We start from the raw sequence: 27,105 nt of genomic DNA, 5'->3' as shown, positions 1-27,105 counted from the left end.
GCTTTATATCTGTTTATACTTTTATTCTACTTCCATCATTGTAACATAAGGTTTGATAAAGACAAAAGGAGGAATGTAGCTAAAATAAATAAATGGAATATTGTAGGAACAAAATTGGTAGAACCTATTTATAAAATTATTGATACAGCTAATAGATTTGGCTTGTTATGACATAGTAGGAAGACTACTAGACCAAGAATCAAGAGACCTAGATTCTATTCAGGGTTTTATTAATAACTAGAGGCCTGGTGCATGAATTTGTGCATGGGTGGGTCCCTCGGGGTGGCCTGCAGGGATTGGGCCCCAGCTTACACCTCTGGCCTCGCAGCCTCAGCTCATGCCCCCAGCCTTGCAGCTCCACAACCCACAGCCCTGCCTGGCACCCTGCCATGGCCTGGTGCTACCCCTTCACCTGCTCCACTATCCTGCCTGTGGGGCATTCAATCAGGGCCGAGCCCCCTGCCCAGCACCCTCAGTGCCTGGGAGCCAGGCTGTGGCCCTGCTCCCCACCCCACCACTGGTCACCATCTTTGGGGCAATTGGTCATGGCCGGGCCCCCCTCTTGGCTCCCTTAGTGCTTGGGAGATGGGCAGTGGCCTGCCCCTCACCACTACCACTGGTTGCCTTCTGGAGGACGATTGGTCCCCCACTTGCACCCGCCTTGGCCTGGTGCTGCCTGATCACCTGCTCCACTATCCCGCCATTGGCCTGCTTTCTTCAGGGCCCATTGGGACCTCCAGCCATGTTCCACCTCCTGGTGGTTACCGCATGTTATAGTCAGTGGTCAAACTTCGGATCTAACAACCGCCTGAGGGAACAATTTGCATATTAGGCTTTTATTATATAGCAGTGGTCGGCAAACTGCAGCTCACAGGAGTATCCTAATTAAGTTAATAACAATGTACCTACCTATATAGTTGGTTTAAAAAATTTGGCTCTCAAAAGGAATTTCAATCATTGTACTGTTGATATTTGGCTCTGTTGACTAATGAGTTTGCTGACCACTGTTATATAGGATTAACTATGTGAGTGTAAACAGTTCATTTGGTCTTTTTGTGATTCAACTTCATCTTTAAATGAAGCATCGAATCCAGATGATCTATGTCTGAGTTTCCTTCACCTCAAACAACTTTACATTTCAGTGAATTTGACTCACATAGGAAGACTTGCTCTTGGCTATAGCCAGCTAGGTACTACTCTATTACCATTCATTGTGAAATTACAACTAGAGTTTAAATAAATTCTTTAAGAATTTTGCCCAGTGTATGTGAAATATAAACTATTTCAGCATGATGCTCATTGGTAAAAAGCTAAACATAGTTGTTCTGGCAACATGATATAATGAACTAGTGCATGCATGCTCTTTTTCTTACTTGTTATATAAATTGACCAAAGATGGTCTCTGTATATTGGCCTCTAGGTTTATTTGTACATAACAGGCTGAGATCCCTTAACCTAAATACCCTCTGGCACCAAAGTCAAATTTTTATATGTCCAGTTGTTTTGAACAAACCCCAAATAAGCAGATTATTACCCATAACAGTCTGCCTGAATTGCATACCCTGTGGTATACTGCAGGACATCTGTTAGTCATAAATAAGATAAACTCTGTGGCTATAAAGGCTCTTAATCACTGCTGCCTATCAGAGCTCTAAGCCAGATACTACATTCTGTGCTGCTGAGGTACATCACCTAGGCACATGAGCCCCATCTGTGATTTCCCCTCCCCATGGAGTTCCCTTGCCCTCATCCCTTCTCGACTGTAGCCAATGTACCAGCACCAAAGACTTTAAGCAGTCTTATGCTGTGAGGGACTTCCCTACATGCATGGAAACTTGTCAATATGTCACCCAAATGAAGCTTGTATGTGCAAAAGCCATATGTGAGAATTATAAACACCTGAAGGAAGAAATTTCTAAATAAATAATGATTCAAAGAAGAAACCATTAAAGAGATTAATACTTAAATTGAAGAATAATGAAATCACTATAAATCAAAACATGTAAAGTATAGAAAAACAGTATTTAGAAAGACATTCATAGCCTAAAATGAATGTATTTGAAAAGAAAAATTGAAAATTGAGGTAAGCATTCACCTTAAAAAATTAGATAAAGGATATTACTATAAAGTCAAAAAAATTTTTAATCAGAAAAGCAGGAATTAATTAAAAGAGAAAGAAAGAATAGAGAATAGAATACTAAATATTTGAAATGATAAGATATAGGAACTTCTGGCTATATTGTGGAATAAATAGAAGGCCAATTAGACAGTATTAGCATGAAAGGGAAGCATATATTGCTTTGGTAGTAACTTTTATTTATTTATTTTTAAATTTTATTTAATAAATCTTTATTGTTCAGATTATTACAATTGTTCTTTTATCCCCCAATAGCTCCCATCCACCAGGTTCCCACCCCATGCCCTTACCACTCCCCCCTCCCTCGCACTGTCTTCATCCATAGATGTATGATTTTTGTCCAATCTCTTCTTCACTCCCCATACCCATTTCCCCCAAGAATTGTCAGTCCATTCCCTTTCTATGCCCCTGATTCTATTATAATATATTCACCAGTTTATTCTGTTCATCAGATTTTTTATTCACTTGATTTTTAGATTCACTTGTTGATAGATATGTATTTGTTGCTCATAATTTTTATCTTTACCTTTTTCTTCTTCTTCCTCTTCTTAAATAATACCTTTCAGCATTTCATGTAATACTGGTTTGTTGGTGATGAACTCCTCTAGCTTTTTCTTATCTGTGAATCTCTTTATCTGACCTTCAATTCTGAATGATAACTTTGCTGGGTAGAATAATCTGGTTGTAGTATCTTGCTATTCATCACTTTGAATATTTCTTGCCACTTCCATCTTGCCTGCATAGTTTCTGTTGAGAAATCAGTTGACAATCGTATGGATACTCCCTTGTAGGTAACTAACTGTTTTTCTCTTGCTGCTCTTAATATTCTCTCTTTGTCTTTTGCTCTTGGCATTTTAATTATGATGTGTCTTGGTGTGATCCTCTTTGGATTCCTTTTTGGGGTTCTCTGCACTTCCTGGACTTGTAAATCCATATCTTTCACCAGATGGGGAAAGTTTTCTGTCATTATTTCTTCAAATATAGTTTTCAGTATCTTGCTCTCTATCTTCTTTTGACACTCCCATCATTCTGATGTTGGTTGGCTTGAAGTTGTTCCAGAGGCTCCTTACACTATCTTCATATTTTTTTGGATTCTTTTTTCTTTTTGTTCTTCTGGTTGGGTGTTTTTTGCTTCTTTGTATTTCAAATCTTTGACTTGATTCTTGCAATCCTGTTGTCATTGGATCTCTGTATATTATTTTTTTATTTCAGTCAGTGTATGCTTAATTTCTAGCTTGACCTTTTTCATGTCCTTGAGAGTCTCACTAAATTTATCTGCTTTTTCTAGGAAATTCTTGAAAAACCTTATAACTGTGGTTTTAAACTCTATATCCAGTAGTTTGCTTTCCTCCACTTCTTTCATTTGTGACCTGTTTCTTTGTCTCCACATTTTGGCTGCTTCCCTGAGTTGATAGAGTGGCTTTGTGTGCTAGGTGTCCTATAGGGCCCAGTGGCTCAGCCTCCCCATTTACCTGGGATGGACACTCTTGGTGCACCCCTTTGTGGGCTGTGTGCACAGTCTTATTATACTCATAGTTAAGCCTTGATTGCTGTTGGTATGACTGGGAGGAATTGACTGCCAGGCCAATTGGTTATAAGAATCAGCTGTGTCTACTCTGGAAGAACTTCTGTGCTGGAAACACCCTTATGAGATAATACTTGCAAAAGCCTCTGTGCTCAGTTTGGATGGGGTGGAGTCTCAGAGTAGAGCAGACAGCCTTAGCTTCCCATCAGCCCTGCCCTAAGAAGCCCTCAGTGTCCCATGGTAATCTCTGCAAGCACCTCTGAGAGAAAGCCACCCTTGAGATTTGCCCGTTGCAAACAGTCCAGTTTCTCCTTGAATGAGGTCCACAGAGTCTTGTCCAGAACTGGAGTTCAGCACAGTCAGAAGCTTTTGTCTCCCTCCTGCTTAATAAAGCCAGCTGCGTACTCAGTTACCAGTCCTCTCTGTGCACGCATCTCTGTACCTCTGCCTTCTGCAGTTCCTCTGACTCTGTGTGCTTTTCTCTTTCCTTCTAGTTGTAGAATTTCCACTCAGCCAGCCTTCCTGCGGTTCTGGGTGATATCTGTTTTGTCTTTCAGTTGTAGTTTTGAAGTGGTTGTGCGAGGCAGCAAGTTCAGTGTTTAGCTATGCCGCCATATTGGTTTTTCCTCCAGTAGTAACTTTTAAAAATACAACAGACTAATATGAATAACTCTTCAACTAAATGAGAAAATGAAGATGAAATGAGAAAAATTTCAGGTAACTATATATTAACAAAATTAAATCAGTTTACTCAATTACTAAGAATAGTCCTATAAATATTAAATATACTGAATTAATATTACAAATTTACTTCCCTAAAGTACTAGGTTCTGAGGATGTAAAAAACCATGTTTTGCATGCCCTCCAGGAACAAATAATCCTTTTCATTATCAAAACAGATCCAGAGAATAGAATAAGAGAGTGTTTCTCTCACTTTAGGAGAATTTTATAACCCTGATATACAATATTAATAAGAATAGTAAAATAAAGTACAATAATAGGCTAACATCAGAAACATAGATGCAAAAATTCTGAGTAGTATATTAGTAAACTTAATCCAGTAACATATTTTTAAAAAGTAAATCAAGTATATTTATTCCAAAAATTAAGAATGGTTTAATATTAGAAAATCTATTAATAAAAACAACAGAAAAAAATAAAATAGTGTAATCTTAATAGATATAGAAAAAGGTTTTAATAAAATTTACATCTAATCATAGCACACTATAAACTTCTTTAACCCTTTCAATAATATCTACCAAAAACCTATTTAGTTACCATAGTGAAATAATAGACTCATTCTTTAATGTCATCTTTAAAATGATGCCCATTCTCATATCTTGTCAACATTGCAATAGAGGTCCTACCCTGTGCAAAAACAAAAGGAAAATAAGAACCGGAATCAGAAGGGAAGGAACAAAAATTGTCTTCATTCAAAGATGATTTAAACAAATATTCAGACCAAATAATAAAACTATTAAGCAATATTGCTGAACCTAATGTTAATATATACAAAAAAACATTAATTATTCTGTACATTGAGAGCAGCAATTAGAAAATTCATTTAAAATTAAAAAGATCCAATTCTCAAAAAATTCATAAGGTAACTTGTTTTAAGTTTAATAAATGGTGTATTTGAAGAAAATTATATTTATAACTTTATTAAATGTCCACAGTATATCATGAATTAAAAAGATACATAATGGTAAAAGGCAATGATTCAAAATTTTTGAGATATCAATTCTTGTCAAATTAACTTATAAACTCAATATAGTTACACTAAATGACAACTAGATGTTTCACAAATTCATAGAAAAATGGTGAGGTATTATCAAAACATTTTTTTAAAAAAGTAGGTTCCATTTTAGCCACTAGCTTCTTAGACATATTATAAAGATACAAACACAAGTAGTGTGATGTGTGGATGGGGTTAGGAAGAGAGAGGTGAACCAGTGGTACAGAACTACACATAATAAGAAATTGGTATATGATGGAAGTGGCATTTAGATCAGATAATAGATGCATAAAATGATGGAAAATACCCAAAACTGGCAGGAATGTGGAGCAACTAGTACTCTGTTTATTGGACTGTAAATTGGTACAAACTCTTTGGAAAACATTTTGACAGTACACACTAAATTTGTTCATACTCATGTAACTGAAGATTTTCACTTTTAGATAAATATCCTAAAGAAATATGTGTATATTTGCCCCAAGAAAGATATATAAGAATGTTCATAACAGAAATATACAGAATATCCCTAAACTCAAAAGAATGCAAATGTTCCTCTAAAGTAGAATTGATAAAGATATTGTGTTATACTCACACAATGAATAGTATGTAGTAATGAAAATGAATGAATTATAGCTATGTGTAACCAATCATATGGGTGAATCTTACAAATATATATGTGAATGAAACATATCAGGCACAAGAGAATATACATTGTTAGAGTCACTTTATAAAAAGTACCAAAATACGCAAATCAAGCTATGATGGTTAGAAATAAGAGTGATTAAATTCAGAGAAAAATGGAATAGTGACTGGAAAGGAGTAGGATTTTGATAGTGTTTTGGGATAATGATCTTGACTAGGTAGGAGTTATATAGAGGTAAACTTTTTTGAAAATTCATTTGAGTTGTTAATTTCTATTGTTAACATCTTGTCAGGGTGTTGTAACTTCACATTAAAAAGAAATATAAATAGAACAATTCAACTTCTGTGTATATATATCTATATCCTCCTATATAATAAAGAAGTAATATGCAAATTGAGCATCACTCCAATACACGAGATGGCCACCCCCATGTGGTCACAAGATGGCCACCACAAAATGACCAGCAGGGAAGGGCAGTTGGGAGGGAACCAGGCCTGCAGGGGAAGATAGTTTGGGGGACCCAGGCCTGCAGAGGAGGGAAGTTGGGGGGGTAACTAGTTGTGGGAAAGCGGGCCTGCAGGAGAGGGCAGTTGGGGTGGATCAGGCCTGCAGGGGAGGGCAGTTAGGAGTGACCAGGCTGGCAGGGGAGGGAAGTTATGAGTAATAGGACAGGTACAGGAGCAGTTAGGTGTTGATCAGTCTGGCAGGGGAGTGGTTAGGGGTGATCAGGCTGGCAGGCAAGCAAGCGGTTGGGAGCCAGCAGTCCTGGATTGTGAGAGGGATGTCTGACTGGTCATGAGTGGGATTGGGCCTGAGTGGGATTGGGCCTAAATGGGCAGTTGGACATCCCTCGAGGGGTCCCAGATTGGAGAGAGTGGAGGCTGGGCTGAGGGATACACAACCATGCACAAATTTTATGCACCGGGCCTCTAGTCTACACTAATAAAATAGAAAGATGCAAAATGACCATACCTCTGGGACGTCCACTAGCCAATCAGGAATGAGTATGCAAATTAAACCAACAAAGATGGTGGGTTAATTTGCATACACAGGAGCGGAGCGAAGACTGAAGGCTCCAGGTTGAGGGCAAACTGAAGCCTAAAGACTGAAGATTACTGAATACTGGAGAGGCTTAGCTTCTCTGCTGTGGTCAGAGAGAAGGCCTGAGTCTTGGATTCCAGAGGAAAACTGGTGATGGCAGACAGGGGAAGGAAGGCCTATTGCACAAATCTTTGTGCAATCGGCCTCTAATCTTATATAATAAAAGAGTAATATGCAAATTAACCATCACTCTGCTACACTCACAAAGCCATGCTCAAAAGCCATGCCCACAAGCAATCAGGAGCGAGTTTGAAAATTAGCCCAACCAAAATGGCTGCAGCCACTGACAGAGCAGGAAGGAGGCTAGGGTTTCCCTGGTGATGGAGGAAGCCAAGATTTCCACACACCCTGGCTGGAGCAGGCCTCCGCTTAACCCTATGAAAAGTTTCAATTATAGAAGAAATATAAATCTCAACAAAAATGGCATCAGCCACAGAGCTGGAGAGAGCAGGAGACTAGGGTTTTCCCTAGCAATGAAGGAAGCCAAACATCTGCATCCCTGGCTTACTTTGGCCTCTGCTTAAGGCTACAAAGTTTCAATTATAGAAGATAAATAAACCCCAACAGAAATGGCTGCCACCACAGAGCGAACAGAAGGCTTGGCTCCACTCCAGGCTACAAAGTTTCAATTGTAGAAGGTAAATAAATCCCAGATATCAGGGCCTCTGCTTGGGTTGCCGGGTGGCATGGCCGGTCTGCAAAGCACCACAGGCCCCTCACATAGGCCACCCCATGCCCCAAGTGAACTCCCACTCTGATCTTGCACACCCTTCAGGGAAAACCAGCTGGCCCCCAACCATGTGCCAGGCTTCTATTGTATCTAATAAAAGAGCAATATGCAGATTGACCATCACTCCAACACACAAGATGGCTGCCCCCATGTGGTCAAAGATCCTGCCCCCAAGTGAACACAAGATGGTCACCACAAGATGGCCAGCAGGGGAAGGCAGTTGGTAGGGACCAGGCCTGCAAGGGAGGGCAGTTAGGGGTGACCAAGGCGGCAGAGGAGGAAAGTTGGGGGCAAACAGGCTGGCAGGAGAGCAGTTATATATCAATGAGGCTGGCAGGGGAGCAGTTAGGGGGTGATTAGGCTGGAAGGCAGAAGCAGTTAGGGGCAGTCAGGAAGGCAGGCAAGCAGGCAGTTGGGAACCAGCAGTCCTGGATTGTGAGAGGGATTTCAGACTGCCCGTTTAGGCATGATCCCACCAGGAAGGATAGGGCCTAAATGGGCAGTCTAACATCCCTTGAGGGGTCCCAGATTGGAGAGGGTGCAGGCTGGGCTGAGGGATATGCCCCCCCACCCCCGGTGCACGAATTTCATGTACTGGGCCTCTAGTATATCCTATATATTGAAAGAGTAATATGCAAATTAACCATCACTCTGCTTCACCCACAAGCTATGCCCACTAGCCAGGTCCACTAGCCAATCAGATTGAGTATGCAAATTAACCCAGCCAGGATGGCTGCAGCCACAGAGAAAGCAGGAGGGAGGCTTGAGTTTCCCAAATGATAGAGGAAGCCAAGCTTTCCAAACACTCTGGCGGTCCCAGGCCTCCACTTAAGGCTACAATGTTTCAATTATAGAAGGTAAATAAATCCCCTGCCACCATAGAGTCAGCAGAAGGCTTGGCTCTGCTCCAAGCTACAATGTTTCAATTGTAGGAAATAAATTTCGGATACCAGGGCCTCCACTTTGGTCGCAATGCGGGGTGGGGTAGGTGACTGGCCTGCAAACCACTACAGGCCCCTTGCCCAGGTGACCTCACGCCCCAAGGGAACCCCACCCTGATCAGGGACATCCTTCAGGGCAAACCAGCCAGCCCCCATCCACGTCCAAGGCCTCTATCCTATCTAATAAAATAGTAATTTGCAGATTGACCATCACTCCAACACACAAGATAGCTGCTCCCATGTGGACACAAGATGGCCACCACAAGATGGCCAGCAAGGGAGGGTATTTGGGAGGGAACAGGCTTGCAAAGGAGCACAGTTGGGGATGATCAAGCCTGCAGGGGAGGGCAGTTAAGGGTGACCAAGCCAGCAGAGGACGGAAGTTGTGGGCAACCAGGCTGACATGGGAGCAGTTAGACATCAATCAGGCTGGCAGGGGAGTGGTTAGGGGGTGATTAGGCTGGCAGGCAGAAGCGGTTAGGAGCAATCAGGAAGGCAGGCAGGCAAGCAGTTGGGAGCCAGCAGTCCTGGATAGTGAGAGTGATGTCAGAATGCACGTTTAGATCCACCAGGATCTGGTCAAAGGTGCAGTCTGACATCCCTTGAGGGGTCCCAGATTGGAGAGGGTGCAAGCTGGGCTGAGGTACACCCCCGCCTCCCCTCCCATGCACTAATTTCATGCACCAGGCCTCTAGTATATATATATATATATAATGTCTAATATGCAAAGTGTCCTCTCAGGAGTTTGGCCTGAAGACCTAGAGTTCGATTGATTGGTATGACATGCACTGACCACCAGGGGACAGTGTGGAATGTGGCAAGCAGGAAGGCTGCAGCTGGCAGCTGGCAGCTAGGGAAGGAAGGCCCCAGTCAGCCTTGATCACCAGCCAGGCCTAGGGACCTTACCAGTGCATGAATATCCTGCACTGGGCCTTTAGTCTGAAATAATTGAATATTGAGTGCTTGTACACCCATGTTCATAGAGGCATTCTCCACAATAGCTAAAAGGTAGAAGGAAGTGCCCACTGAGGTTGAAGGAATAAACAAAACGCACTATGAATATACAATGATATATTATTCAGCCCTAAAAAGAAAGCAAATTCTGCTACATGCTAACACATGAATGAACCTTAAATATACTATCCTCAGTGAAATAGGCCAATCTCAAATTCTGTATGATTCCACCTAAAGTAGACAACTAACAGGAAAAGAAACAATGGTGGTTTCCAGGGGCTGGGAGAAGAGGGATATTGGAGTTGTGTTTTAATGGATACCAAGTTTAGTTTTTCAAGATAAAAAGTTCTGGAGCTGAAACCAGTTTGGCTCAGTGGTAGAGCATAAATCTGCAGACTGAAAGGTCCCAGGTTCGATTCCGGTCAAGAGCATGTACATTGGTTGCGGGCACATCCCTGGTAGGGGGTGTGCAAGAGGAAGCTGGTCGATGTTTCTCTCTCATCGATGTTTCTAGCTCTCTATTCCTTCCTCTCAGTAAAAAATCAATAAAATATATTTAAAAAAAGTTCTGGAGATTGGTTGCACAATATGAAATATACTTAATATCTGTAAAGTATACACATCAAAATGGTTAAGATGTCAAATTTTATGTTATGTGTACAGTATTTTACCACAATTATAACTTTTAAAATAAAAAAGGATTTCAAATGGCCTTAATGAAAAAAAAAAAAAAAACTTGGTGAAACTAGTCTTTAATTTATCTTAAAGTAGTGTACCAAAGTTAATTTTGTAGTTTTGGTAATTTTATTATGGCTATGTATGATGTTAAGCATTTGGGTGAAGGCATTAAATAGATCTACACATAGTTTTTGCAACTCTTCAGTAAGTCCAAAATTATTTCAAAATGAAAAGTAAAAGAAAATATATAGTTGGTGAGTTTCCATGCCAAATTGTGGAAAAGCCTAAACTTGCAGGGCTATATAGATTATCTTAGCATAAAACCTCTTTTCCCTTTTGGCATATTTCCCTCACATAATGAGGAAATGTTCCAAGATCCCAAGATCCCCAACAGTAGCATCCAATCTAAGTATGTCATTCCCACGAATGATTAAGAGGTTCCTGGACATGAAGTGGAATTATTAAATAGACCACTTCATTTTCTCCTGAGCTCACATTTCTTTTGGCCATTTCAGTGTTTTTATCCCAAAAGGAACACAGTGCTTGCTACTCAAGTCACATAATAGAATCAATAGAGAAACTGGTATAATAAGAAATTTCCCAAATTTTATAATGTTGTATGCAGGGCTTTTTTGTGTGTTTTTATTTTATTTTATTTTATTTTTTTAACTTAAATGTTAGCTTTACTTTAGTGCAAAGAACAATTGGTGTTTTTCTCTGATATTGGTAGGACTTGGTGACCAAGATGAATAGCTGAAAATATTTTGTTGGAAGGAATAATTGAAAACAGATATACTAATGTCTTTAATTAACTAAAATCCAAAAAAGAATCTTAATTTCTTGTCAAATAATGAGATAGATACCCATTTATTTATTTTAAGGAGACATATAATATTTACCGCAACTATATCGGGTACTATTCTGAGAGATCAAGAATAAAGAGCATGAACACCTTTATTTCCATATTACATAATATATGCATATGTATGTATATATATATATATATGTGTGTGTATATATATATATATATATATATATGTATATATATATATATATATATGCTGTAGAGAGTGTTTACTTTCCTCTCCTAAAATGAGTAAGGGAATAACAGTGGATATATAATACTTAATTTTTTTTTTTTTTTTTTAGCTAAAACCTGTTTGGCTAGACCGTCAGCCTGCGGACTGAAAGGTCCCAGATTTGATTCTGGTCAAGGGCATGTACCTTGGTTGCGGGCACATCCCCAGTAGGGTTGTGCAATAGGCAGCTGATTGATGATTCTGTCTCATCCATGTTTCTCTCTATTCCCTCTGTCTTCCTCTCTGTAAAAAATAAATAATAAAATATATATATATAATTTTTTTATTGATTTCAGAGAGGAAGGAAGAGGGAGAGAGAGAAACATCAATGATGAGAGAGAATCATTGACTGCCTGCCTCATGCATGCCCCCTACTGAGGATCAGGCCCACAGCCTGGGCATGTGCCCTTGACTGGAATCGAACCTGGGACCTCTGAGTTCACAGGCTGATGCTCTATCCACTGAGCCAGACTGGCTAGGCCGATATATAATACTTGAATGAATAATCTCATTTATGTATAATAATTTCAGTAAATGTAATTCAATAGTCATAGCTCCTTACTCCAGAGTCTCTTTAGAATTGACTTTGTAAAATGATGTAATATTTATTCATTACATCAATTTTGTTTCAATTCTCTTCAGATTCTAGTTAGTTATACCCAAGGATAGCATTTTAGCGATTAACTATTTATTCAAATAAATTAATAGATTAATCCTAAATATATTCCTATAACAAATTATCTTCATATAAATCTCTATTTGATTTTCTATAGTTTTGACCAAGCAAAATGGCTATTAACAGGTGTTCCCATATTTGATAACTGGCCATTGAATTATGACCCTGAAAAATCCAAAACATGGGCTTGTTTTTGAATTGTCAAAGAAGAAGTAAACTATGCAGTTTGTTTTTAGCATCAAAAATAGTTTATTGGAGCAAAAATCTTTGAAGATTTGTGATCTGTGAATAGTATAAATTCCAACAATATACTAGTCAAAATGATTAATATGCATATCCTATTATTTGGTGATTAAAAATAGCAGTTAATATTTGTTATAATCATTTATTTATTTTTTTGTCTATTTCCCAGCAAAAATATAGAACAATGTGATTCATCTTTGAATTCATGGCCTTTAAACAGAGTTTATTATGCATATTAATAGTGGTAGTAGTTAGTAGTGGCAGCAGCAATAATATTAACAGTTGACATCTATTGAACGCTTACTATATTACAGGCCCTGTTATAAGTGTTATACCAGTATTAATTAATCTCACAGCAGACAGATGAGGTAAGTAGAGCACAGAGAAATTTTAATAACTCTTCTAAGGATACACAGCATTTAATTAAGTCAGGATTCAAACACAGGCAGTCTGGTTCTAGAACTTTTGCTCTCTCTATTTTATGAATTTTCTTAAAGAAAGTTCCCTACAGCCCTGGCTAGTATGGCTCAGTTGATTGAACGTCATCCCCATGCACTGAAAGGTTTCCGGTACACTTTCCAATCAGGGCACATGCTCAGATTGCAGGCTTGATTCCTGGTCTGGGTGCATAATGGAGACAACCGATTAATGTTTCTCTTTTACATTGATGTCTCTCTCTTTCTCTCTCTCTCTCTCTCTCTCTCTCTCTCTCTCTCTCTCTCTCTCTCTGTCCCTCTCCTTCCGCTCTCTAAAATCAATAAAAACAGCTGAAACTGCTCAGTGGATAGAGCTTCCGCCTGCGGACTGAATGGCCCCAGGTTCAATTCCGGTCATGAGCACATCCCCAGTGGGGGGCGTGCAGGAGGCAGCTGATACATGTTTCTCTCATCTATGTTTCTAATTCTCTGTTCCTCTCCCTTCCTCTCTGTAAAAAATCAATAAAATATATTTTAAAAAATAAAATCAATAAAAACATTTTTTAAAAGAAGGCTCCCTACAGTAATTATGTAAAGTTTCATTAATTCCTTCTAGTATTACTAGAATGTATTATATTACTTTAATCTTATTTGTCTTTTAAACTCATTCAACAATTACTGAATGCCTACTATGTTGTAGGAAATTTGCTGAGTACAAGACAGACATAGTCAAGCTCTCATGAAATTTAAATTCCACTTAGGGAAACTGTCACTAAATACCTCTTTCTATCATACAGTATCTATCTATATAAAAGCCCAGTGACTGAACAGCAGAAAGACCAGAATAACCAGTCGACCAGTCACTGTGATGCATATTGACCATAGGGGGCAAATGCTCAAGGCAGGAGCTTTCCCTTGGTGATCAGTGCACTCCCACAGTGGAAGTGCAGCTCGGCTGACCACAATGAGCAGTGTTCCCATAGCACCCACTCTTTTTTAAGCAAAAAGATATGATAAATGTTTTAGTGCAATGGAACACATTATGGAAGTTTAAATTAGAAGTAGGAGAACTACTTTATAACAGTACACAGCTAGAAGTGGCTTTGTGTGCCAGTGAAATGACATCAAAGGACATTTTGTGGTTTAAAACATAAAATATATGTTTTAAAGTTCACTATTAATAATGTTATATTCCATGTTTTGAAACTAGGACATATAGACAAGTATTATACATCAGAAGTAGAGATTGTTAATCATGACCATACAATTTTAAATGGTGGGACACTTATCTTTTGTTTGGAACACAAATTATGTTCTTTTCAGTAATGGAGGCAAGATCAGTCTTTGAACTACTTATAATAAAAATCAAAAGGGGAAGCTGATTAGCTTTGTCACAAAAATGTTGTATATTTATTTATAACTTCGTAATGATGTATAATTTCTGAGAAATACTGAATTCAGTTTTTTCCCCATTTACAACCAGAGGACTAGAAAATGAATAAACATGTCAAATTATTTCTATTACAGTAGCTGCTAAATAGCATCTTGTTTGGTTATTGAAATTATCTCTTCTGTTCAAAATAGACACATGATTGAATAAGATGCATTTTATTACTCATAAAGATATTTTGATTTGGAATGACTGCATATTGGAAAATTAAAGAAAGGAACATGGTAACAACTACAGGAAGATTTTGTAAGGTTCTTTGGTAAAATAATAAAATTGCTGTTGTTTAGCAATCATGCTTCTGAGTATTCAAAAAGTTGAAATTGGGATCTTAAGGAGATATTTGTACTCTCATGTTGATTGCATCAGTATTCACAATATACAAGAGGTGGAAACCACCTAAATGTTCATTGATGGGTGAATAAATAAAACATGGTACATTCACACAGTGAAATATTATTCAGCCTTAGAAAGGAAGGATATCCTGCCATATTCTATAACAGGGATGAAACTTGAGGACATTATGCTAAGAAAATAAGCCTGTCACAGGACAAATACTTCATGATTCCATTATATAAGATTAGAGGCTCAGTGCACAAAAATTAGTGCACTTAGGGGGATCCCTCAACCCGACCTGCACCCTCTTCAATCCTGGACACCTGGAGGGATGTCTAACGGCCAGTTTAAGCTCTATACTGCAGGGATCAGGCCTAAAAAGGCAGTCAGACTTCCCTCTCACAATCCAGGACTGCTGTTTCCTAACTGCTCATTGGCCTGCTGGCCCGATCCCCCTAACTGCTCTTCCCTGCAGGCCTGATTGCCCCAACTGATTTCCCCTGCTGGCCTGATCCTTAACTGCTCTCCCCTACTGGCCTGATCGCCCCTAACCCCCTCTGCCTTGGCCCTGCCACCATGTCTTTCTCTGGAAGGACATCTGGAAGGTCGTCTGGAAAATGTCCTGCCTAGTTAGCATATACCATTTTTTCCTCTCTATTTTTTTTTTATTATCTGTGTACATATCTTAACATCCCCCCTCCCATTCATACCCTCCCTCCCCATAGTTTTGTGTCCATTGGTTGTACTTATATGCATGTATACAATTCCTTCGGTTGATCTGTTATCTCCCCCAGATCTCCCTCCCCTCCCCACTGTAATTTAACAGTCTGCTTATTGCTTTACTATCTCTATATCTATCTTTTGGTTCATCAGTTTATAGTGTTCTTTATTATCCATAAATGAGTGAGGTCATGTAGTGTTTCTCTTTCATTGACTGGCTTATTTCACTCAGCATGATGTTCTTCAATTCCATCCAGGTTGCTGCAAATGATGAGATTTCCTTCTTTTTTATGGCAGCATAGTATTCCATTGTGTAGATGTACCATTGTTTTTGGATCCAATCATCTGTTGATGGGCACCTAGGCTGTTTCCAAATTCTAGCTATTGTAGATTGTGTTATGTTTCATATGGAATGTTCTGAAGATGTCAATTAATTCCATCTTGTCTAGCGAGTCATATAGGATTGATATTTCTTTGCTGATTTTTTGTTTAGATGATTTGTCCAAAGGTGACAATGGGGTATTAAAATCTCCTACTATAATTGTGTTGCTATTAATCTCTCCCTTAATGTCCTCCAGCAGTTTTTTTTTAATGTTTTTGGGAGCTCCCGTATTGGGTGCATATACATTTACCAGGGTTATTTCTTTTAGTTGGATTGCTCCCTTTAGTATTATGAAGTGGCCTTAATTATCTCTTGTTATGTCCTTCACTCTGAGATCTAATTTGTCAGATATAAGTATTGCTACCCCAGCTTTTTTTTTCATTTCCATTCACTTGGAAAACCTTTTTCCATCCCTTCACCCTCAGTCTGTGTGCGTCTTTTTTTCTGAAGTGGTTTTCTTGTAGACAACAGATATATGTGTCTTGTTTTCTTATCCAATCTGTTATCCTATGTCTTTTGATTGGAGCATTTAATCCATTTACATTTAAAGATATTATTGATAGGTACTCTTTTGACACTATTTTTATTCTATACCCCTGTGTTCCTTCTTCCCTTCCTATTACTTTATTTTTACCCTAGACCCTTTAGCATTTCTTGATTGCTGGTTTGGTGGAGATAAATTCCTTTAGTCTTTTTTTTGTCTGTGAAGCTCCTGATTACACCTTCAATTTTTATTGATAGCCTTGCTAGGTACAGTATTCTTGGATTCAGACCCTTCCTTTGCATGACTTTGTATATTTCATCCCATTCCCTTCTGGCCTGATGAGTTTCTGTTGATAAATCAGTTGCTAGTTTGAAGGGATTCCTTTATATGTAACTTTCTGTCTCTCTCTGGCTGCTTTTAAGATTCTTACTTTGTCGTTGGTGTTTCCAATTTAATTATAATGTGCCTTGGCGTCAGTCTTCTGGGATTCATTTTGCTTGGGACTCTGCGAGCATCTTGGATTTGTGTGGGTTTTTTCTACTCTATCTCAGGAAACTTTTCTGTCATTATTTCTTTTTTTTAATTTTTTTATTTATTAAATTATTATCTGTGTACATATTTTAACATTGCCCCCCCCCCCCCACATACCCTCCCTCCCCAGAGTTTTGTGTCCATTAGTTGTACTTATATGCATGTATACAAGTCCTTCGGTTGATCTCTTATCTCCCCCAGATCTCCCTACTCTCCCTGGTGTAATTTTACAGTCTGCTTGTTGCTTTACTGTCTTTATATCTATCTTTTAGTTTGTCAGTTTATAATGTTTTTTAATGTCCATAAATGAGTGAGGCCATGTGGTATTTCTCTTTTATTGACTGGCTTATTTCACTCAGAATAATGTTCTCTAGTTCTATCCAGGTTGCTGCAAATGATGAGAATTCCTTCTTTTTATGGCAGCATAGTATTCCATTGTGTAGATGTACCATAGTTTTTTTTAATCTAATCATCTGCTGACGGGCACCTAGACTGTTTCCAAATTCTAGCTATTGTAGATTGTGCTGCTATGAACATAGGGATGCATATATCCTTTCTGATTGGTGTTTTTAGTTTCTTGGGATATATTCCTAGGAGTGGGATTACTTGGTCAAATGGGAGTTCCATTTTCAGTTTTTTGAGGAAACTCCACACTGTTCTTCACAATGGTTGCACCAGTCTGCATTCCCACCAGCAGTGCACGAGGGTTCCTTTTTCTCCACAACCTCACCAACACTTGTCGTTTGTTGATTTGTTGATGTTGGCCATTCTGACAGGTGTGAGATGGTACCACATTGTTGTTTTGATTTGCATCTCTCGGATAATTAGTGACTTTGAGCATGTTTTCATGTGCCTTTTGGCCTTCCTTCTGTCTTCTTTTGAAAATATTCTATTTAGGTCCATTGCCCATTTTTTAATTGGATCATTCATCTTCCCTTTATTTAGTTGTATAAGCTGTTTGTAGATGTTGGAGATTAAACCTTTGTCAGTGGTAACATTTGCAAATATGTTCTCCCACACTGTGGGCTTTCTTGTTGTTTTGGTAATGGTTTCTTTTGCTGTAAAAAAGCTTTTTATTTTGATGTAGTCCCATTTGTTTATTTTCTCTTTAGCTTCCATTGCCCTAGAGGCAGTATCAGTGAAGAAGTTCTTTTGGCATACGTCTGAGATTTTTTTGCCTGTGGATGCTTCTAGTATTTTTATGGTTTCCCGTCTGATGTTTAAGTCTTGTATCCATTTTGAGTTTATTTTTGTGCATGGTGTAAGTTGGTGATCTAGTTTCATTCTTTTGCATGTATCTGACCAATTTTCCCAACACCATTTATTGAAGAGACTGTCTTGATTCCATTGTATATTCGTGCCTCCTTTGTCAAATATTAATTGAGCATAGTGATTTGGATTGATATCTGGGTTCTCAATTTGATTCCATTGATCTATATGTCTGTTTTTGTGCCAGTACCAGGCTGTTTTGAGAACAGTGGCTTTGTAATACAGTTTGAAGTCTGGTATTGAGATCCCTCCTTCTTTACTCTTCTTTCTCAGGATTGCTGTGGCTATTCGGGGTCTTTTATTGTTCCAAATGAACTTTTGGAGAGTTCTTTCTAGGTCAGTGAAATCTGCCGTTGGTATTTTAATAGGGAGTGAATTAAACCTATAGATTGCTTTAGGAAGAATGGACATTTTGATGATGTTGATTCTACCAATCCATGAACATGGTATGTTCTTCCATCTGTTTACATCTTCCTCTATCTCTTTTTTCAGTGTCATGTAGTTTTCTGCCTATAGGTCCTTTACTTCCTTAGTTAAGTTTATTCCTAGGTATCTTAATTTTTTTGGTGCGATGGTAAATGGAATTGCTTTTTTAGTCTCTGTTTCTATAAATTCGCTGTTGGTGTATAGAAATGCCATAGATTTCTTGGAGTTAATTTTGTATTCTGCTACATTGCCAAATTCATTTATTAAGTCAATTAGTTTTTTAATGAAGTCTTTTGGGTTTTTTATATACAATATCATGTCGTCTGCAAATAAGGATAACTTTACTTCTTCTTTTCCAATTTGGATGCCTTTTATTTCCTCTTCTTGTCTGATTGCAATGGCTAGTACTTCCAGTACTATGTGAAACAGGAGTGGTGAGAGTGGGCATCCCTGTCTTGTTCCTGTTGTTAGAGGAAATGGTTTTAGTTTTTGCCCATTGAGTATGATGTTGGCTGTGGGTTTATCATATATAGCTTTTATTATGTTGAGGTATGATCCTTGTACTCCCACCTTGTTGAGAGTTTTTATCAGGAAAGGGTGTTGGATTTTATCAAATGCTTTTTCTGCATCAATTGATATGGTTATATGATTTTTATCTTTCAATTTGTTTATGTGATGTATCACATTTATTGATTTGCGGATATTGTACCAACCTTGCATTCCTGGAATAAATCCTACTTGGTCATGGTGTATGATCTTTGTGATGCTCTGCTGGAGCCGATTTGCTAAAATTTTGTCTAGGATTTTGGCATCTATGTTCATGAGGGATATTGGCCTGTAATTCTCTTTCATTGAGTTGTCTTTATCAGGTTTTGGTATTAGAGTGATGCTGGCTTCATAGAAGGAGTTTGGAAGTGTTCCTTCCTTTTGAATTTTTTGGAATAGTCTGAGGAGGATAGGTTTTAGTTCTTCCTTGAATGTTTGTTAAAACTCTCCTGTGAAGCCATCTGGCCCTGGGCTTTTGTTTGCTGGAAGCTTTTTGATGACTGTTTCAATTTCTTCTGAAGTCACTGCTCTATTGAGATTTTTATATTCTTCCTGATTGAGTTTTGGAAGTTTGTATTTTTCTAGGAATATGTCCATTTCCTCCAGGTTGTTCTGTTTGTTGGAATAGAGTTGTTCATAGTATTTTGTAACAATCCTTTGTATTTCAGCAGGATCTGTTGTTATTTCACCTCTTTCATTTCTGATTTTGTTTATTTGGGTCCTCTCTCTTTGTTTCTTAGTTAGCCTGGCTAGAGGTCCATCTATCTTGTTTAGCCTTTCAAAGAACCAGCTCTTGGCTTTGTTGATCTTATGTATTGTTTCTTTGGGCTCTATGTCGTTTATCTGTGCTCTGATTTTTGGTATTTCCTTCCTTCTGCTTACACTGGGGTTTTCTTGTTGCTCTTTTTCTAACTCTTTGAGTTGTAGAGTTAGATCATTTGTTACTATTTTTTCTAGTTTTTTGCAATAGGCTTGTAGGGATATGAACTTCCCTCTCAAAACTGCTTTTGCTGTGTCCCATAGTTTTTGGATAGTTGTGTTTTCATTGTCATTTGTTTCCAGGATGTTTTTAATTTCTTCCTTGATTTCTTTGGTAATCCAGTCCTTGTTTAATAGCATGCTGTTTAGTCTCCATGTGTTTGATTTCTTTGGATTTTTTTCATTGTAGTTAATTTCCAGTTTTATGCCACTATGATCTGAGAAGATGCTTGATATGATTTCTATCTTCTTGAATTTGAAGAGACTTTGCCTATGTCCCAAATTGTGGTCTATCTTTGAGAATGTCCCATGTGCGCTTGAGAAGAATGTATATTCTGTGGCTTTGGGGTGGAATGTTCTGAAGATGTCAATTAATTCCATCTTGTCTAGCGAGTCATTTAGGATTGATATTTCTTTGCTGATTTTTTGTTTAGATGATTTGTCAAAGGGTGATAGTGGGATATTAAAATCTCCTACTATAATTGTATTGCTATTAATCTCTCCCTTAATGTCCTCCAGCAGTTTTTTTATATATTGGGGTGCTCCTGTGTTGGGTGCATATATATTTACCAGGGTTATTTCTTCTTGTTGGATTGCTCCCTTTAGTATTATGAAGTGGCCTTCATTATCTCTTGTTATGTCCTTCACTCTGAGATCTAATTTGTCAGATATAAGTATTGCTACCCCAGCTTTTTTTTTTTCATTTCCATTCGCCTGGAAAACCTTTTTCCATCCCTTCACCCTCAGTCTATGTGCATCTTTCTTTCTGAGGTGGGTTTCTTGTAGACAACAGATATATGGGTCGTGTTTTCTTATCCAATCCGACACCCTATGTCTTTTGATTGGAGCATTTAATCCATTTACATTTAAAGTTATTATTGATGGACAATTATTTGATGCCATTTTTATTTTATACCCCGTGTTCCTTCTTTGCTTTCTATTTCTTTAATTTTAAAGTAGACCCTTTAGCATTTCTTGCATTGCTGGTTTGGTGGAAATAAATTGTCTTAGTCTGTTTTTGTCTGTGAAGCTCCTGATTTTACCTTCACTTTTGATTGATAGCCTTGCTGGGTATAGTATTCTTGGATTCAGACCCTTCCTTTGCATGACTTTGTATATTTCATCCCATTCCCTTCTGGCCTGATATGTTTCTGTGGAGAAATCAGTTGCTAGTCTGATGGGGGTTCCTTTATATGTAACTTTCTGTCTCTCTCTGGCTGCTTTTAAAATTCTTTTTTTGTCGTTGGTGTTTACCAGCTTAATTATAATGTGCCTAGGGGTTGGTTTTCTGGGATTCATTTTGCTTGGGACTCTGCGAGCATCTTGGATTTGTGTGGGGTTTTTTTTCTCTATCTCAGGAAAGTTTTCTGTCATTATTTCTTGAAATACGTTTTCCATATCTTCCTCAATTCCCTTTCCTTCTGTAACCCCTATTATTCTAATATTGTTTTGTTTTGTATTGTCCCAAAGTTCCCTTAGACTTTCCTCCTGTTTTTTAATTTTTTTTCCAGAAGTTGTTCTAATTGGGTATTTTTTTCCATCTTGTCTTCTAGCTCGCTGATGCAGTCCTCTGCTTCTTCTAATCTTCTCTTGATGCTTTCTATTGAGTTCTTTACAATAGCAATGTCATTTTTTATTTCTTCTTAGTTTTTCTTCATTTCCTCTTGGTTCTTACTCATATTGTCAAATTTGTCTTCCATTCTTTTTAGCCATCTTATGATCATTACTCTGAATTCTTGCTCAGGTAGGTTGCTTGCCTCTATCTCGTTTACTTCCTTTTCTGGTGAAGCCTGCTTTTCTTTCATATGCGTGGTGTTTTTTGGTCTCCCCATGATCTAGGATGTCTGGTTGTATGGTTCTCTCTCTCCTGCTTTGATTTAAAGGCACAAAATACAACACAACCAGGTACAACACACAAGGCACTGAATAGAAATGTGTTTGTGATATTAATCACCACCAATAAGGGTGGTTGTGTTGACTAGAACCCAGAATAACAATAACAAAGACATACAATCAAACAAAAAGCATAGGCAAATCAATCTTATAACAAAAAGCATACAATTTCAGTATAGTTAACAATCAACATACAACTTCAAAGAGTTAGAGAGAAAGACTGTTTTTTGTTTTGTTTTGTTTTGTTTTGTTTTGTTTTTAGGACAACTGCTAGGGAGGTGTGAATGGGTTTGGAGCAGGTAGCTGGAAATTAGATATATATAAGTAGGGTGGAATTTTAGGAGGGGGTAGACAAAAGGAATGGGGAAAATCTAGAGCAGGAAAGGGTTAAGATAAACGGGGTACCAAAGGAAAAGATCGGAAAGAAGGTGAAGGCATAAAGGTAGGGTTGAGATAGAATAAATCGTTGGAGAAGGAAAGATAGATAAAGACTGTAGAACAGTAATCCTGAAATTAAAAAAAAAATATATATATATATATAATAAAATGAAATAAAAATAATAAAAATAAACAAAAGAAAATAAGATGAAAAAGGTAAATTAGTAGTAGTAATAATGTTGATTACATATACAATGTAATAATTATAAAGATAAAATCAAGTGAGGAAAAAGAAAAAAAATAGTTTCTTAGTAAACGTTGCAAATAATGAAAACAAAAATAAAAAACAAAAATTTAAAAATTTAAAAAAAGTTAAAAAAATTTAAATAAAATTTGCAGTAATGTAGGTCATTCGCTTCCTCTATTGTTATGATCCAGTCCTGATTTTTAGGCAGGTTTTGCTTTGTTTTTATTACACTAGAGTCAATTTGTGGATTAGCCTTTGGGGGCAGTGTTTCTAGGTTGACTTCCCAGACTCTAAAGCCTCTCCAGCTTTTTTTTTCTCTTTCTTTTTCTTTTTTTCCAGTCCTCTCTGAAGCTGGAACTACGGAGGGGGGGAGGGGGCAGGTCCGAGCAACTGCAATCTCCCGCAACTCTCCGATTTCCCTCCGAGGCAGATCCAAATGTGTTGCTCTTTAGATATCTCCCCTGTTAGGAGCCCCGTCCACTTTCAGGGGGTGACACCCGCCCAACAGCTGGGGCTTCTACTTGTAATCACCGCCCCTGACCTACAGTTTCCACATGCTCTGTGCACGCAGGCTTTTGTCTTCACCGCAAGCACTCTCCACCCTCTCCCCGCGAAATCTGACCTTTTTGCCGTGCAGTGGGGCACTCCAGTGCAGCCAGGTGTTTGCGCCGCCTGGGATCCGCGTTCTTGGGGTCACAGATGCTTGGTGGTCGCTGCGGCTGTGGATATTCAGGCCTCTGACACGATCCTATCTTCCTCTCAAGATGGCGAGGTTTCCCCGTCCAAGCCGGTAGGTCGCTCCGGGCAGGGACATAGCCCGCGTGGGTGCTTCCCTGTGAGGGCTACCTCTGGCAGCGGCCCCCCAGCAGTTTCTTCTGGTGTTCGCTGTCTCCCAGCTTGCTAATAAATACTCACAGCACAAGACCCTCAGTTGCTCTCTCTTTCTGCTTCGGGAGAGGGCTCAGAATCCGCCCATCTATTCTTCCGCCATCTTACCTCCTCCTGTCATTATTTCTTGAAATAAGTTTCCCATGTCTTCCTCAGTTTTGTTTCCTTCGAGAACCCCTATTATTCTAATATTGTTTTGTTTTGTATTGTCCCAAAGTCCCTTCGGCTCTCCTCCTGCTTTTTATTTTTTATTTTTCCAGAATCTGCTCTAATTGGGTATTTTTTTTTATCTTGTCTTCTAGCTCACTGATGTGGTCCTCTGCTTCTTCTAGTCTACTCTTGATGCTTTCTATTGAGTTCTTCATAGTAGTGATGTCATTTTTCATTTCTTCTTGGTTCATCTTCATTTCCTCTTGGTTCTTCTTCAATTCTCCTTGGTTCTTCTTCATTTCCTCTTGGTTCTTATCCATATCATCAAATTTCTCTTCCATTCTTTTAAGTCATCCTATGATCATTATTCTGAATTCTTGCTCTGGTAGGTTGCTTGCCTATAACTCGTTTACTTCCTTTTCTGGTGATGCCTGCTTTTCTTTCATGTGTGAGCTATTTCTTTGTCTCCACATTGTCTCTCTTTTCAGGATGTCTGGTTATGTGGTATTCCTTCTCCTGCATTGATTTAAAGGCACAAAATACAACACTACCAGGTACAACACAAAAGGCACTGAACAGGAATGTATTTGCGATATTAATAACCTCTAATAAGGGTGACCACTAGAGAAAGGCAAATTAGGGGATAGGAGAGATAGAAGAAAGGTGAAAAAAAAAGAAAAAAAAAGAGGGATAAATAGAAAAAGAAGAATAAAGTAATGAAGTAATGTTGAAATAAAATTGGGAAACAGGAAAGAGAGAGAGAGAGAGAGAGAGAGAGAGAGAGAGAGAGAGAGAGAGAGAGAGAGAGAGAAGAAGCAAACTAAGAGAGAAGGGAAACAAACTTTATGTATATGTGGAGAAAATTCCCATAGAACAACCACTAATCCCAGTAAATGGCAGCAACAATACTTGGAGATTAATACAAAGTACAATATCCACTATTATTAAGCAAGGCTACGATAAACATAAGTAAAAAACAAACAAAATCAAAGCAATTAAAAAATACTAAGCAACAATAACAACAAAAGAATAAGCATATCAATTTCACTAAAAAGCATAAAAATTCACTATAATTAACATTCACACAAACAACAACAAAAGGATAGAGAGGAGAACAGTTTTTTTTTTTTTTTTTAACTAGTTAATATAGTGAAGAGAGTGGTATTTATGCACTTGGAGCAGGGGGTTTGGAAATTAGGTCTATAAGTATGGTGAGAGTTTTAGCAGGGGGTATACAGAAAGAATAGGGAAAAACTAAAGCAGGAAAGGGATAAGATAAACAGGTGACGAAGAGGGTAAAGGTTAGTAAGAGAGTGATGGCATAAAGGTCGAGTTGAGATAGGGTTGAATGATGCTTTAGTAAAGATTAAAATAGAATGAAGACTAATCCTAATGTAAAATAAAGAGAAAATAAAATGGTACTGAAAAAAAAGGAAACAAAAAAATGCAAAATAGCAGTAGTAATAATGATAATTAAAATTGAAAAATGTAATAATTCAAAAGGTAAAATCAAGTTAGGAAAAAAGAAAAAAATTCGTTTCTTAAGCAAAAGATGTAAAAAATGAAAATAAAATAAAGAATAGAAAAATTAGCATAAAAATGTGCAGTAGTGGTCATTCACTTCCTTTGTTATTCTATTTGCATGTTTGTTTCTCGGTCCTGACAGTATTGCAGTTCCCATTGTTCCACTGCACCTCAGTTTTGTAAGCTAGTCCTTAATTTTAAGTAGGCTATTTCTTAGTTATTTGAGTCCGTTTATTTTTGATTAATTAAAAGTAATAAAAAAAAAAGAAAGAAAAAAAGGGGACAAAAAAACAAACAACAAAAAAAGTCAGTTTGTAATTCAGCCCCTAGGTGGCAGTGTTTATGGTTTGACTTCCCAGTCTTTTTGGCTGCTCTAGCCTTCTTTCTCTATGGCTCTATGTTTAGTCCGGGTAGACTGCCTGGGTGCTGGCTCCCAGACTGTCTCTTCTAACTCCGATCCCCCTTTTCCAGGAAGGCATTTCCCCCCTGCAGTCTCCCAGGATATGCTAAACTGGGCAGTCCTTCTCTGGTACTCAGAAGCAAGGGGGTGAAGGGGATGCTCCGAGGTGTCCAGATGTTCCGCTTTTGGCGGGACAGTCCCGATTCTTAACAATTTGTCCCTTGTCCCTTGGCATTTTAAAAAAGTCCTGATTTTGGGGAAGATCACGCCAAACCTAGCACTGGGTCTTGCAGTGCACGATTCTCTCTGTAGCCACTGCCTCTTTCGGCACAGGTCAGCAAGGGGCAGCTAGGGGCCCAGGGCCACTCGGGGCGCAGGGCTGTGGAGCCACTTGGGTGCGCAGCTGCTAAAGTCGCTGCCTGCACCACGGTGACCCAGAACCCTCATGTTTTCCCCGCAAACCCTGACCTTTCTGTGGGTGATTGAAGAACTCCCTTGAAACCATGTGTTTGCGCCGATTGGGGTGTCACAGTTGTTCAATGGTCTCCTCTGCTGTGGGTTTTTCAGGCCTCAGAGAAGATCCTCTTTTCTTGGTAAGATGATGCAGACTTCCCTCTGAGCCCATAGCTCCGGGAGAGGTCTCCGCCACCACAGTGCTGGCTGCTTGGTCAGGAAATCCTGTCCAGAGGACCCTTACCTTCCTTTAGAGTTTTGCTACCCCTTAGCTTGCCAATCAATACTCCCTGAGTGACTCTCAGACGCTGCTTCTATCTGTTCTGGGACCAGGCTCAGAACAAGTCCGTCTCTTTGGCTGCCATCTTGTCCCTCTATACCCTTTTATTAGTATAGATATCTTAAGTAGTCAAACTCATCAAAGCAGAAAGTACAATGGTGGTTGTCAGGAGAAGGAAATGGGGACTTTCTTTTATTGGGTATAAAGTTTCAGTCATGCACAATGAAAAATTCTAGAGATATACTGCACAATGTGCTTTTAGTTAACAATGCTATATGGTACACTTAAAACTTTAAGAGGATAGATCTCAAAGTTATGTTTTTTAACACCAACACTAACAAGAATACTACTAAATAAAAGAGGCTCACATGGATTAATTACTGAGATAGGGTATTATTTCTCCTTCCTGACTGTCAAAAGGAAAATGATGTTTATTTATTTATCTATTAAATAAATCTTTATTGTTCAGATTATTACAGTTGTTCCTCTCCCCCTCCATAACTCCCCTTCATCCAGTTCCCATCCCACCCTCTGCCCTTACCCCTTCCCTGCACTGTCCTCATCCATAGGGGTATGATTTTTGTCCAGTCTCTTCCTGCACACCCCACACCCCTTTCCCTCTGAGGATTGTCAGTCCATTCCCTTTCTATGCCCCTGATTCTATTATATTCACCAGTTTATTCTGTTCATCAGATTTTTTATTCACTTGATTTTTAGATTCACTTGTTAGATATGTATTTGTTGTTCATAATTTTTAGCTTTACATTTTTCTTCTTCTTCCTCTTCTTAAATAATACCTTTCAGCATTTCATGTAATACTGGTTTTCTTATCTGTGAAGCTCTTATCTGACCTTCAATTCTGAATGATAACTTTGCTGGATAGAATAATCTTGGTTGTAGGTTCTTGCTATTCAT

Source organism: Pipistrellus kuhlii, unplaced genomic scaffold (genome assembly GCF_014108245.1).
Source record: "Pipistrellus kuhlii isolate mPipKuh1 unplaced genomic scaffold, mPipKuh1.p scaffold_m20_p_19, whole genome shotgun sequence".
NCBI classification, from domain to species: Eukaryota; Metazoa; Chordata; class Mammalia; order Chiroptera; family Vespertilionidae; genus Pipistrellus; species Pipistrellus kuhlii.
This window is presented reverse-complemented; position numbering follows the sequence as displayed.